The sequence below is a fragment of the Ranitomeya imitator genome, chromosome 1 (genome assembly GCF_032444005.1).
Source record: "Ranitomeya imitator isolate aRanImi1 chromosome 1, aRanImi1.pri, whole genome shotgun sequence".
Taxonomy (NCBI): Eukaryota; Metazoa; Chordata; class Amphibia; order Anura; family Dendrobatidae; genus Ranitomeya; species Ranitomeya imitator.
This window is the reverse complement of record NC_091282.1, coordinates 208423182-208438383: the sequence shown is the minus strand read 5'-3', so window position 1 is coordinate 208438383 and position 15202 is coordinate 208423182. Positions and strand designations below refer to the sequence as shown.

Genomic DNA, 15202 nt, shown 5'->3' with positions numbered 1-15202 from the left:
AAAGGGAACCTGTCGCCCCCAAATTCTAAGGTGAGCTAAGCCCACCGGCATCAGGGGCTTATCTGCAGCATTCTGGAATGCTGTAGATAAGCCCCCGATGTTACCTGAAAGATGATAAAAAGAGGTTAGATTATACTCACCCAGGGGCGGTCCTGCTGCGGTTGTGATCCGATGGGCGTCGCGGTCCGGTCCGGGGGCCTCCCATCTTCTTACGATGATGTCCTCTTGTCTTCACGCTGCAGCTCCGGCGCAGGCGTGCTTTGTCTGCCCTGTTGAGGGCAGAGCAAAGTACTGCAGTGCGCAGGCGCCAGGAAAGGTCAGAGAGGCCCAGCACCTGCGCACTGCAGTACTTTGCTCTGCCCTCAACAGGGCAGACAAAGTACGCCTGCGCCGAAGCCGCAGCGTGAAGACAAGAAGAGGACGTAATCCTATGAAGATGGGAGGCCCCGGACCGCGACGCCCATCGGATCGGACCGCCCGCCCAGGTGAGGATAATCTAACCTCTTTTTCGCATCTTTCAGGATACATCGGGGGCTTATCTACAGCATTACAGAATGCTGTAGATAAGCCCCTGATGCCAGTGGGCTTAGCTCACCTTTGATTTTGGGGGTGACAGGTTACCTTTAAACAACTTGAGAACAAACCCATCACCCCCTATGCTGTGTATGGTTGATAAATATTTGTGGAATAAAGTCCATGTACCGAACATGCTGTATGGTAGAGCAGGTGCTGCTTGTATTACTTTGATGCCTTAAAAGGAATGTGTCAGCAGGTTTTTGCTATGTAATCTGTCAGGAACCAGACGAAGGGACAGAGGCCCTAATTCCATTGATGTATCACTTAGTTTACTGGCTGCAGCAGTTGTGACAGAATCACAGTTTTCTCTGCTGCAGATTTAGCAGAGCTCAGTATGTTGAGCCCTTTGTAACCTCACCCACCTCACTGATTTGCAGCTTTCTGTGTAAACTGCATATTGACAGAAAGCTGCCAATCCGTGCTCGGGGCCTGGTTGGACTAGGAGGCACGATGCAGCCTGTCCTGTACTTATAATCCCATGCTGATAAAACAGTGTATTTAAACAGCAAAATACAGCCCAGTAAGTGACACATCGTTGGAATCAAGGTCTCTACCCCTCCACAATGGTGCTCTCAGATTGTATAGCAAAAACCTGATGACCAATTCCCTTTGAAGAGTGGGCTACATTGCCAGGTTTTTTACCACCCAGTGTGATCAACAATGCCATATTGGGTTTGCCATAAAGTAAAGTGGACAAAGTGTATGAAATGTAGATACTTAAAGCATTTAACCAAATCTACTTGATAAAACAATGGCCTCCGAGGATAAGGGGTTACTTTGCATACACGAGATGAAGTTCAAAAAGCTTAGACAATGGGTTAGTGAACATGGGAGTTCGTTAGGACCTCACATACTGCGGTAATGTGTAATTTGCCTAAAATCCCAACTCTGATTTTTTGAGAGACTAGCTCCCAACACGATTTACTGGCCCATGGAAGGAGATCAGAGCGTGAGATTCAGAAGGAGCTGGGGCTGTTTGATGATTTTACGTCCTTAGAAATCTCTTCTGTCTGGCACATGTGCTTTCACACGTGTATTTCTGCCAGTAAGAAAATGCTTTCTTCAAACAATATCTCCGGTGAATAATTCTTACCGCTCTTGGAAAGCTGCCTGTGCCAGCCATTTGTTACACCTCGGTATTGTCCACTGCTCCGTAATATTCAGCTTCATGCAGATTAGATGCTGGAATTTATGTCTTATTGTTATTAAATGTTAATGACACAGCCCAACTGGTACGAGTCTCAGCCAGCTGGCTTGTGCGAGTGCCCGCTGCCAACAAGCGGTGAGTAATGATTTCCATTACTAACTTGTGCCTGCCCGAAGTCCGTTTAGTGAATTATTGTAAGACTTAGCCTAGAGAGTAAACATTTGGAAAAGCTGCCCTCTTTGTGATTTGAGAGATCCCTTTCTGCGTTTTCTTCATTAAAAAAAATAATAAATCTTGCCTTATTACCATCACTTGAGCCGTTTTTTTCTTTTCAGCTGTAGCCTGTGTTTTGTATGGATTTAATGCTAATCGCACCAGAATGTGTAAAAGGCTGTTAATGACACTTGGAGTTTAACATCTAAAGCTTCTAAGACTAAAATAAACGGTGTATTTTCCAGCACGTAGAACTATATTGTTAGCATTCATGTGTTTGACCTACAGTCACGGCCCGAAGTGTTACGTAACAAAACTTGGTGCTCAGCGTAGATTAAATGGAATAAATGATTTAATATGCAATCCAACAATAAAGGTTCACCAACGTTTCAGCCTGCATTAGACCTTCCTCAGGGTACCCATTGTCCAACTGAAAAGAGATCAGATTGCGTTTGATCCCCTGGGTCAGATAGGAAGCACCGAGCGCGGTGTCCACTGATGGTTCAACGGGGCGTCTGTGTGCAAGGCATCATGAAATCTAAAGATTACCAAATGGTTGTCAGAAAGCTGGGATTGTCTCTTACGTCATGGGTCTTACGGCAGGACAATGACCCCAAACACATTTCAAGAAGCCCCCAGAAATGTTGAGAGGTGTAGTAATAATAATAATAATAATAATCTTTATTTTTATATAGCGCTAACATATTCCGCAGCGCTTTACAGTTTGCACGCATTATCATCACTGTCCCCGATTGGGCTCACAATCTAGAATTCCTATCAGTATGTCTTTGGAATGTTGGAGGAAACCGGAGTGCCCGGAGGAAACCCACGCAAACACGGAGAGAACATACAAACTCTTTGCAGATGTTGTCCTGGGTGGGATTAGAACCCAGGACCCCAGCGCTGCAAGGCTGCTGTGCTAACCACTGCGCCACCGTGCTGCCCCTAGTAAAGGTACCTTCACACTGAACAACATGATAACGATAGCGATCCGTGACGTTGCAGCGTCCTGGATAGCGATCTCGTTGTGTTTGACACGCAACAGCGATCTGGATCCTGATGTGACATCGCTGGTCGGAGCTAGAAGGCCAGAACTTTATTTCGTCGCTGGATCGGCGTGTGTGACGCCGATCCAGCGATGTGTTCACTGGTAACCAGGATAAACATCGGGTTACTAAGCGCAGGGCCGCGCTTAGTAACCCAATGTTAACCCTGGTTACCAGTGTAAATGTAAAAAAAAAAAACTACATACTTACATTCCGGTGTCTGTCACGTCCTTCGCCGTCAGCTTCCCGCACTGACTGTGAGCGCCGGCCGTAAAGCACAGCGGTGACCTCACCGCTGTGCTCTGCTTTACGGACGGACGGCGCTCACAGTCAGTGCGGGAAGCTGACGGCGAGGGACGTGACAGACACCAAACATGACATCTTGTAGTGACCTAGGTGTCTTCTCTTCAAGACCCATAGCAGATCTAACTGCTTTAACTAATTTGTCTACGTCCTCAGTTGGAAAGCATGGACGACCTCCTGAATCACTGTCCGAGGAGGAATCTGAAGACTGAATAGAGGCCGAGGAGGTAGAGGGAGATCGGTACGTTTCCGGTAAATGCGAAAATCAAAGCATTAATTGAGAAAGAGTGGAAAAAACCTGAAAAAATGGGTTCTTTACCTTCTTCATCTAAAAGGAGATATCCTTTCGAGGATAAAGACTGTGAATCCTGGGAGAAGATCCCTAAAATTGACGGGGCAGTAGCCAAATGTTTAAAAAGATCGTCCCTTCCATTAGAAGACTCGGGTGTTCTTAAAGACCCGCTTGATAAAAAAAAACAATGGGTTTCTGAGACATATCTGGGAAGCCTCATCGGGGGGCCTGAAGCCAGCAATTACTGGGACATGTACGGCCCGTGCTCTAATGGTCTGGCTACAGCAGATAGAGAATCAGCTAAGGGACAAAGTACCCAGAGGTGACATCCTTGCAAATATATCTTTAGTGCAAGGAGCAGCAGCTTTCTTGGCAGACTCTTCTGCAGATTCCGCAAGACTAACAGCCAGAGCAGCGAGCTTGTCCAATGCGGCAAGAAGAGCCCTTTGGCTCAAGGGTTGTCCGGGGGATTTGCCATCTAAACATAAGCTGTGCTCCATTCCATGTGACGGCCAACTACTTTTTGGGAAAAAACTAGAAGAGAACCTGGAACATGCAGGAGATAAAAAGAAAGTTTTTCCCAATATCCCTAAAGATACCAAAAAACATTTTTTTCGGAGGAGAAGATATAACAGAGGTCGCCCCCCCCAGGGGAGAGGAAAAATTGGGACTTTAAGGATAAGAGAGTATCGGGCTACATGTTTAAAGGGACCTCTACATCAACAAAAAAATCCCCCCAATCACATTACGCCAGAAGTCGGAAAAAGACTCTCCCTCTTCTTTCCGGCCTGGATAAATATCTTCCCCAGTACCTGGGTCGTGAATATTATCAAAGACGGCCTAAAAATAAAATTCATCCGTCCACCCAGGCAAAACTTTATAATAACTCCACGAAGAAAGTCCCAGCAGGAGCAATCTGCCCTGGAAACCGAGGTCTTGGGACTCATTCACAAAAAGGTTCTTCAGGAGGTCCCCACTCGGGAAGAAAGAGGCGGATTTTACTCCCCCCTCTTTTTAATCCAAAAACCGGATGGCTCTTGGAGAACTATAATCTAAGGAAACTCAACCAATCGATAGAGAAATACTCCTTCAAGATGGAGTCTATAAACACGACCATAAAACTCCTCTTCCAACACTGCTTCATGGCAGTAATAGACTTAAAAGATGCATACTACCATACCCCAATACATCAGGAATATCGGAAATACTTGAGTAGCTCTCTATATTCAGAATCAGGTAAAGCATTACCAATATACAGCCCTTCCATTCGGCCTGTCTACAGCCCCCAGAGTTTTCACCAAAGTAATGGTGGAAGTAATGTCATACCTCCGGTCCCGGGATGTAGTAATTGTCCCATATCTAGACGATTTCCTTGTAATAGGCAGGTCAGAGTCCTACTGCACTCAAGTATCAGTGGTAACATCAACTCTAATGGAGCTGGGTTGGATAATAAATATCCCAAAGTCAAGGTTACTACCAGTAAAACTACAGTCCTTCCTGGGGTTAATGCTGGACTCCGAGCGTCAATTCTGCCTCCTTCCAGAAAACAAAGTAGCCAAGATAATAAACCTGGCCAGTACAGCAATACATCAACCAGCAATGACTCTAAGAAAGGCAATGTCCCTACTAGGCTCGTTAACATCGTGTATTCCGGCAGCAGGAAGGGCACAATTCCACCTAAGGCTGGGTTCCCATTGCGTTATGGGTCCGCGTTTAACGGACAGCGTTGCACGGCGAAATTAACGCCGTGCAACGCGTCCGTTAACGCGCCCATTGAAGGCAATGGGAACGCGCTTCACTAGCGCGTGCCATGTTCGGCACGCGCTAGCGACGCGCCGGTGATTCCTGGCGCGCCGCGGACGCTGCTTGCAGCGTCCGAGGTGCGCCCGCGGTCCGTTCCCCGCTCTCGCAGATCGGGGATCTGCGAGAGCGGGGACGTTACCGCGACCCCGACCGCAGCCCCATAGAAAACATTGCGTTAGCGCAATCCGCTAGCGCTAGCGCTAAACGGATTGCACTAACGCAATGTGACCCTAGCCTAAGACAACTACAGTGGGAAGTTCTCTCAGCTCAAAGACTGTTAAGAGGGCATTTAGAAGGAAATCTATGTCTCTCCCTGGGCGTAAGGGATTCCCTAGTTTGTTGAACGGTGAAAGACCAGCTGACAATGGGGTCCAGTGGCAAAGTTCAGTCGAAGACATCATCACAACCGACGCAAGCGGTACAGGTTGGGGGGCTCACCGGAGGTCTCACTCTGTACAAGGAACCTGGTCCTTACTAGAAAAAAACTATGGGTCAAACGAAAAAGGGCTATGGGCAGTGGAAAAAGCCCTAAGACATTTTCTCCCTTTGCTCCGGGGTCGCCATACTCGAATCCTGACGGACAATCGAGCAGTGGTGGCGTATATCAATCATCAGGGGGGGACGAGGTCCAAAGGCCTCATGGAAGCATCAAATCTACTCTTTCAGTTGGCAGACTAACACCTGTCATCCCTGACGGCACTACACATCAGGGGCATAGAAAACACACAAGCAGACTTCCTTAGTCGCAGAGGCTTAAAACAGGGGGAATGGTCCCTAAACCCCCAGATATTCCAACAAATAGTCCAAGCCTGGGGCACACCAGAAATAGACTTGTTTGCCAACTCACACAACAAAAAAGTCAAAAAGTTCTGCTCCTTAAATCCAAGAGAACATCCTTTCGCAGTAGATGCCCTACTGATACCCTTGAAGTTCTCTCCGGCCTACGCATTCCCCCCGATAGTGATGATTCCAGCTGTGATCTGGAAGATCAGAGAGGATCAAGCAAAAATTATCCTCATAGCTCCATTCTGGCCAAGGAGACCATAGTTCTCCCTTCTAAGGCAGATGTCGGTAACGGACCCATGGATTCTGCCAGCAGTTCCGGATCTGCTAACCCAGGGCCCAGTGACCCACTTTCAGGTGAAGGGCTTCCATATGGCAGCCTGGAATTTGAGAGGGCGTTACTAAGTCGCCAAGGATTCTCACCAGGTTTAATCTTCACCTTATTGAAAAGCAGAAAACCCATAACCTCTAGGATCTATGGTAGGACATGGAAAAAATTTCTCAACTTCCTGGGTGAACCATTGGGGGAGGTGGCTCCAGTGGGTCCTATCCTAGAATTTCTGCAAGCAGGATTACATCTTGGGTTAGCAACCAGCACCCTTATGTTCAGGTTTCAGCCTTGGGGGCCCTATATAACTGTAATCTTGTCTCAAATAGATGGGTTTCGCGATTCATAAAATCTTGTAGTAGATCTCGACCGGTCGTTATCCCAAAAATCCCTCCTTGGGATCTAAATTTAGTCTTAGAAGCCCTAATTAAAGACCCTTTTGAGCCCTTGCTGGAGCTATCACCTATGTTACTTACCCTACGTGCCGATGTTAAGGCTACTAGTAGAACTGTTTTAAGGGTAAGTGATTTACAGGCCCTGTCAATATGCCGTCCTTATACTCAGGTCTTTGATGACAGGATCGTTCTAAGACCAGACCCGGCGTATCTCCCGAAGGTGGTTCAAAAGTTCCATAGGAGTCAAGAGATTACTTTACCATCATTCTGTAGTAATCCTAGAAATCCAGGAGAACAAAAGTTCCACATGCTAGATGTAAGAAGATCTATGTTACAATACATATCTATGACTAGTCAGTGGAGGAAAGACCAAACCTTATTTGTAGGCTTTCAGGGTAGCAAAAGAGGGTGTGGGGTAGCTAAAAGTACTATTGCTAGATGGATCAGGGAGGCCATTAGTTTATCCTACTCTGCGGGTGGCACTCCGGTCCCTGAAGGCATCAAGGCTCACTCCACCAGAGCCGTGGCTACCTCCTGGGCAGAGAAGGCTGTGGTATCAATTGATCAAATTTGCAAGGCCGCTACCTGGTCCTCATCCTCAACTTTTTTTCAAGCACTACCGGCTTGATCTTTCTTCCTCTGCCGACCTAACCTTTGGTAGAAGGGTACTACAAGCGGTGGTCCCTCCCTAAGGTTTCATTCTACAAAAGTCTCTCAGGTGTGTCGTCATGGGGGAAGGGAAAATGCCAAGGTTACTTATCGGTAGCCGGTTTTTCCAGAACCCATGACGGCATCCGTATATTCTCCCCCTTTATCACCTTTTCGGTGTGCACTATTGCTTTGGGTGCTTTTTTAGTTAATATGATGTGGTGATGGATTTGCCATGTGTACTAACCAAGGGGGCCTCTCATGCTCTGAAAACCAACTGAAGCGACAGAGAGGTACCGCCTTTTTATTTTCAGTAGGGTTTCCTGTCCTGACTGGGCGGATCCCCTCTCTCAGGTGTGCCGTCATGGGTTCTGGAAAAACTGGCTACCGGTAAGTAACCTTGGTGTTTTCTGTTATTATCTACTTGATGTAATTAAATAAACTTTATGGTATTTGAAATTTAATATTGTGGACATGTATTCGGTTTTCTTCGGTTTTTCTGTTCGGTTTCTTTATCAATGTAATGCAGTAAGCTTGAGAAAGTCTTGTCAAACATAAACCGGATTTCCTACAGTGTTGATCCAGAGGAATGCGAAGCGGATGATATTGTACAGGGGCTTCTCGCAGAATTAGAATATCATCAAAAAAGTTAATTTATTTCAGTTCTTCAATACAAAAAGTGAAACTCCTATATTATATAGAGTCATTACAAACAGAGTGATCTATTTCAAGTGTTTATTTCTGTTAATCTTGATGATTATGGCTTACAGCCAATGAAAACCCAAAAGTCATTATCTCAGTAAATTAGAATTAGTAAATTAGAAACCACTTCCATGCATTTTTTTGTAGGAACCAATAGAAACCTAATAAAGTGATTTGCAAAGTTCCCTAAGTTCTCATGCTGTGCAAAATTATTAAAAAAAAAACAAAAAAAACTTTATTTACGCTTTAAAAACCGCTCAAAACACCTGGGCATTTTCCAGACTTTTTTTTAGGTTTATTATTCAGTATTCAGCATCTTCATAATGGTACATGCCTGAAGAATCTCTTGCTTATTTCTTTGAGCCTCTTGGCATTTTTGGAAACTTGAAGAATTTAAGACTCTTTAAAGCCCGAGCATGTGAACAGCGTAGTCATTTTACAATGGAAATAAATAGAAAAATTATTTATTTTTCTGAGCGCTGTTTTTGGTGTGTTTCAGGGTGGAACCTCCTGAAAAAGACACCATGACAACATACCCATATTATGCTTTTGTCTTTGTATGAAGATGAATCTTTATTAATGGGTGACGGGCAATAAACATTACAGTTTGGGACAGTAAGTAGGGAGTGATGATGTGGGCAGGGCTGAAAAGATTTATGGTAATTGCCATGTATTGTACTGCATTAGGAGTCAAGGTCTGTAGCTTATAATACTTCTGTTAAGGTACCGTCACATTAAGCGACGCTGCAGCGATCTAGACAACGATGCCGATCGCTGCAGCGTCGCTGTGTGGTCGCTGGAGAGCTGTCACACAGACAGCTCTCCAGCGACCAACAATGCCGAAGTCCCCGGGTAACCAGGGTAAACATTGGGTTACTAAGCGCAGGGCCGCGCTTAGTAACCCGATGTTTACCCTGGTTACCAGTGTAAATGTAAAAAAAACCAAACACTACATACTTACCTTCCCGGTGTCTGTCGCGTCCCCCGGCGTTCTGCTTCCCTGTACTGTGTAAGCGCCGGCCGTAAAGCAAAGCAGTGACGTCACCGCTGTGCTCTGCTTTACGGCCGGCGCTGACACAGTGCAGGGAAGCAGAACGCCGGGGGACGCGACAGACACCGGAATGTAAGTATGTAGTGTTTGTTTTTTTTTACATTTACACTGGTAACCAGGGTAAACATCGGGTTACTAAGCGCGGCCCTGTGCTTAGTAATCCGATGTTTACCCTGGTTACCAGTGAAGACATCGCTGAATCGGCATCACACACGCCGATCCAGCGATGTCAGCTGGTGATCCAGTGACGAAATAAAGTTCTGGCCTTCTAGCTCCGACCAACGATGTCACAGCAGGATCCTGATCGCTGCTGCGTGTCAAACACAACGATATCGCTATCCAGGACGCTGCAACGTCACGGATTGCTATCGTTATCGTTGTTAAGTTGTTCAGTGTGAAGGTACCTTTAGAGGTTGTCCAGTCCTTAGATATTGATGACCTATCCTTAGAAAAGGTCATCAATATCATCGCAGTCGAGTCTGACACCCACACCAAGCTGATTTTTGAATTTTCCCATAAACTGTGTTCCAAGCCAAAACACTGTAGCCCCGTTCAGCTTGTAGAAACTATTAACTCATCATTTTGGGAATAACTCTTTAGCGCCAAACCACTGTATAGGGGATAACTTGATGATCACTGGGGGTCCCACCACTGAATCCCCAGCAATTTCGAAATTGAGGTTCTTAAAGACAATAATCAGGCTTTGCTGTCCAGTCTTAAGTGGACTAATTGACGAATGGACACACTGCTCCGGCACGGCTGTGCCTGCGCGCCACACTGCGCCACCAATGATTCTTGGGCCACACTGCCAGGACAACGTCCCTGGCAACCCCAGATCCACACTGCATCACCAATGATCCTTGGACAATACTACCAGGATAACGTCCCCTGGCAACCCCAAATTCCCACTGGACTGCTGGCCAAACGGGACATTTTCGCTCTATGAAATCTTACACTACAAGTGACACTACTTCCATGGTGATTCCTCATTCAAAGGCGACTATTTGATAAAGGCCGTTGTCCGGCCGAAACGTCTAGCCGTCGCTACACTTATCACCTTCATTAAAATACTCACTTGTCGCATACTACCCCAATTGTGTGCTGTGATTCTATACTGGACTCAGTCTTGAATGAAGCGGTGATGTATGCTTGACCTCCGCTCCAATATCTGTCAAGGGGACTGCTGGAAATAGTGGGATACATCACTCTGCTTTCTGACGAAGTGCCATAGACAATAAATGGATCGGAAGTTTAGCATCTACACCCAGTAATCAAAATGTTATCCCCTATCCAGAGGCTAGGGATTGCTTGTGAATTACCCTTTAAGTATTATAGCCTAATTCCCATTGGAGTGAATAGAAGCTGAGCTGCAGTACTCAAAGCCTGTTGCTACACATTGTATAGAGCTGAGGTGTCCTACCTGAGTAACACGGTTTATCCGGTTACTACAGAACAAACAGTTGATCGGTGTGCGGTGCTGGATGTTGGACTTCCACCAATCTGTCTTTGATTTAACAAAGTCTTGGAAAACCCCTTCAAGTAGCGTGAGCTCATAAAGCGTCTGCAAACATTTTTTTTTGTTCATGTTTATAAGCATTTACTTTAACTGTACGCTTAGTCTTTTCCTTTAGTCTTCTGCTCAAGCCCATACAATTAAACCCATAAAGTCATACTTTTCCAAACCTTCTTGATGCTGTGCAGGACAGGACTGTTTTGGATGCCGTACAGGGGCACATAAATGTTAATTATCTAAGCCTGTCTGGATGCTGACTATCTCTCTTCCTTATTTTTGTAAGGGCAAATAAAAGAAGCATGGCCAGGTCATTTGTCCTCTAATCACACAACAAGCTCCTTTTCTGCCTTTGCTCAGCACAAATTTTTCTGTCTGACATCTGGACTGTCCCTCTCCTGTCCCGTGCTTATCCACTCGCCATAATTAATTTGATTCATTATTAAGTCATTTGGCCAAACATGGGAAGCAAGAGTTTGTTTAAAAATATGTTAGTCGGGGCTCTTGGGCAGGGTGAAAACTGTCTTGAAACCATCCAGGCCCTCCTACTGGCTTGTCAGATCTGGGTTATTTTCAGAAAACTTGACTTGAGTTCCTTAGCGAGAGAGGCATTATTTTCCCACAGACTGGCTTGGTATGTACGAGTGGGAGCGAGAGCAGTGGCCACTATTTAGTGATTGTTTAGTCTACTGTATGTGTGTTTACCGCTCTTCTCCGGATTTATAGGCAGCCATAGCAAAGGAAAGATTGGGATTGCTTGACTGAGAAGCCGTTTGTCCTCCACACTCTCTGCGTTGGCACGTCTCTAATGAAGATTTAACCTCCCTGCTCCCGAAAGGAAATTACAATTATAGGCAAAGCTTTTTAAGAGATAAAAAATATATTCTACATTAATTAGATTCTATATTTATTTATAATATATATATATATATATATATATATATATTTTTTTTTTTTTTTACAAATTATCATAAATTTTTATAGTGTCTGGATTAAGTAAAATAAATGGCAGTAAATGCTTAGTTTCACATCCTCATTCAATCATATAAAAATTAGCATAGATGTTTGTTATAAAAATATTTGTCAGAGGCTGGATCTGAGGCATGCGATAATGAAAATATACTCTGATTGGGTATGTTTTTTTTTTGTATTGATCATTGTATAGAATGCTATGCTCGATCTTAACTCCTTCACGACATCCACCGTACATGTATGGCGCTGCAGGAGGTTAATTCCCAGTAAACCGCTGGAAACATACGGTGTGACAATTGCGCAGGCTTGCCTGTGCGATCAAAAAGCAGGTGTCTGCGCTATATGAGAACTGAGACCCGCATTAATGGTCACGATCGACGTTAGCGTTTAACCCCTCTGATGACGCTGCCAATAGGGACAGGAATGTCGATTGGCATAGCAGAGGGAGCGCACTCTCTGCTCCGGCACAACGCAGTTGAGATCGTGTTGTGCCAGTGGTCTCCATGGTGACCCCGGGTGAAAGATGGCTGTTGTGTCACCCAGGTACGGTGGCCTGTAAGCTGCTTCTCAGAGCAGGAGCTGACACACTGATTTAATGCCAAGAGCATTAGATCAGAAATAAACAAAGTACACAATTTTGTATCACTGTGTCCAGCAGGAGCAGCATCGATAAAAGGTGAAGACGCGGCTGATAAGCTAGGGTCAGTGACCTTAGATTAGAAACACCACTCAAGCACTGGAAAAAAAAAAAGAAATGGCTGGAGGGGTGCTTTAGCTGAATTTAGCATTGCTTATTTTTTATCCTGCCCCTCGCCGTTCCTGATAATGTCCTCTTCTTCTCTGTATATAAATCTAATCTTGTTAACCAAGTGTGATCCTTTCTGAAGATGCCCATAGAGAAGATTTGAGGATACTACCCCCTTCGTAACAAGACAAATTACATACACGGAAAAAGAGGCAATATGTCAGTAGGGATCTTTTCACCCGTCTTCTATTTGCCGCAGAAACTCAGCATTTCACTATCTCAGCAAAGTGAGTGTGATTTCTCAATCTCATGCACACGCTGCTTATTTTTCCCTTTTTTTTCAGATCGGCATCGTGTCAATTCCTTCCACGCTTTTGCAACGATTTTAACACATTTACTGTACATTAATGGGGTAAAATATCACATGAAAAACTTCGTAATCGTACTGATCTGGAGAAACCTAGTTTTTGCCACCCTGAAAGGCATAGAAATCAAAGCCGCTCGCTGACACCCAAAAAGACGACTGAAATGCCTTTTTTTTTTCCTCCGCAATTTTAAAACACTTAACGTAATTTTTTCCCGCTTTCTTGAACTGTAAAATGAATAAGTGTCATGGAAAATTTTAACTCATCCTGCCAAAAAAAACAAACATATGGCTAACGACAGGCAGATAAAAACGTTATAGAAAAGCAAAATAAAAAAAAAGATATCTATACACAAGAATAATCCCTGCCCTTATGGGCTCGCAATCTAAAGGGATTGGTGAAGGAGACGCATGGTATCGCACTGTTGGCTGCACTCAGGGGCCCCATCATCTATCTATCTATCTATTTATTTTTTAAAGCCGTACAGAATTTTGGTAAATCCACATTGTGTCTAGAGATGTCACACCGTCACTGACAACCATCCCGTATTCTCTCTTGAAATCTGTATACTTACGATTCTAGTTTCTTTAGATTAGTGAATCTTTGTGTCTCCATAAGACGCTTTAGTATATTTATGGCTGGATTTCTGGACTTTCATCACTTGGGTGGAAAGAAATCTCGCACCCGGCATGTGATGAAAACGTGATGGAAGCAAAGAGTTCTTGGCATCCTACTGTAAGAGGGCTGCTGATAACCTGGTATAGCGGCATCTTCCTGAAGGTTAGATAAGGCACTTTATCTTCTCTCTAGTCCACATTGCTTGTATTTTTATTTTCCTTTTTAGTTTTGCCTACAATACATGAAGGGGAAGTGTCAAAGACATTAAGGGCTGAGGGCTGTGATAACGAAGCGGACACTAGAATTCATTTGTAGTGTCCTCTCAGCAGTTTATCAGGATGGTGAAAGCTGTGTTCTCATCTGCCCATGACGGCACGAAAATATCCATAATGATGTTGTGACTGCTGAATCGATATATCCGTTACATGACTTCAGGATGTGACGTTGGTAGAGGCAGCATGCCCCCTTGTGATCCTAAAGCTGCAGGATCTACAGGATCTTACTGATGGAGTGGGACAGAAGTAGATCAGAAAAGTGTTTTTCACCCCTTCACCACCTTGGTTTTTTTTGTTTTTGAGTTTCCATTCTTTGCTCCCCTTCTTCCCAGAGCCATAACTTTTTTTTGTTAATTTTTCCATCAATATGGCCATGTTAGGGCTTGTCTTTTGCGAGACGAGTTGTACTTTTGAACAACACCATTGTTTTTGCCATATAGTGTACTGGAAAATGGGTAAAAAATTCAAAGTGCGGTGAAATTAGTAACATAGTTAGTAAGGCCGAAAAAAGACATTTGTCCATCCAGTTCAGCCTATATTCCATCATAATAAATACCCAGATCTACGTCCTTCTACAGAACCTAATAATTGTATGATACAATATTGTTCTGCTCCAGGAAGACATCCAGGCCTCTCTTGAACCCCTCGACTGAGTTCGCCATCACCACCTCCTCAGGCAAGCAATTCCAGATTCTCACTGCCCTAACAGTAAAGAATCCTCTTCTATGTTGGTGGAAAAACCTTCTCTCCTCCAGACGCAAAGAATGCCCCCTTGTGCCCGTCACCTTCCTTGGTATAAACAGATCCTCAGCGAGATATTTGTATTGTCCCCTTATATACTTATACATGGTTATTAGATCGCCCCTCAGTCGTCTTTTTTCTAGACTAAATAATCCTAATTTCGCTAATCTATCTGGGTATTGTAGTTCTGCCATCCCCTTTATTAATTTTGTTGCCCTCCTTTGTACTCTCTCTAGTTCCATTATATCCATTATAAATTGCAAAAAAAAAAGTACAATCCCACAATTTGTTTTTTGTTTAGTTTTTTTTACCATGTTCACTGAATGCTGAAGCTGACCTGCCATTATGATTCTCCAGCTAATTACGAGTTTGTAGGTACCTTACATGTATAGGTTCTTTTTTATATAAGCGGTGAAAAAAAAAATCAAGTTTCTCAAAAAAAAAAAGTCGCCATTTTCCGAGACCTGTAGCATTTTCATTTTTCATGATCTTGGGCTGGGTGAGGGCTTATTTTTTGCATGCCGAGCTGATGTTTTTATTGATACCATTTTGGTGTAGATGCAGTCTTTTGATCGCTTGTTTTTGCATTTTAATGCAATGTTGCAGCTACCAAAAAAGCATAATCCTGGCGTCTTTTTATTTTTATAGTTACGCAGTTTACCGATCGGATTAATTCTTTTTGTATATTG

The 15202-nt window shown here is 44.2% G+C and overlaps 1 protein-coding gene across 2 annotated transcripts in view; it reads left to right on the top strand.

The window, feature by feature from the left end:
- The window catches only part of CEP120 (centrosomal protein 120), a 189238-nt gene that overhangs the window by 152854 nt on the left and 21182 nt on the right, over nt 1–15202 (top strand). The gene's annotated exons all lie outside the window — the stretch shown is intronic.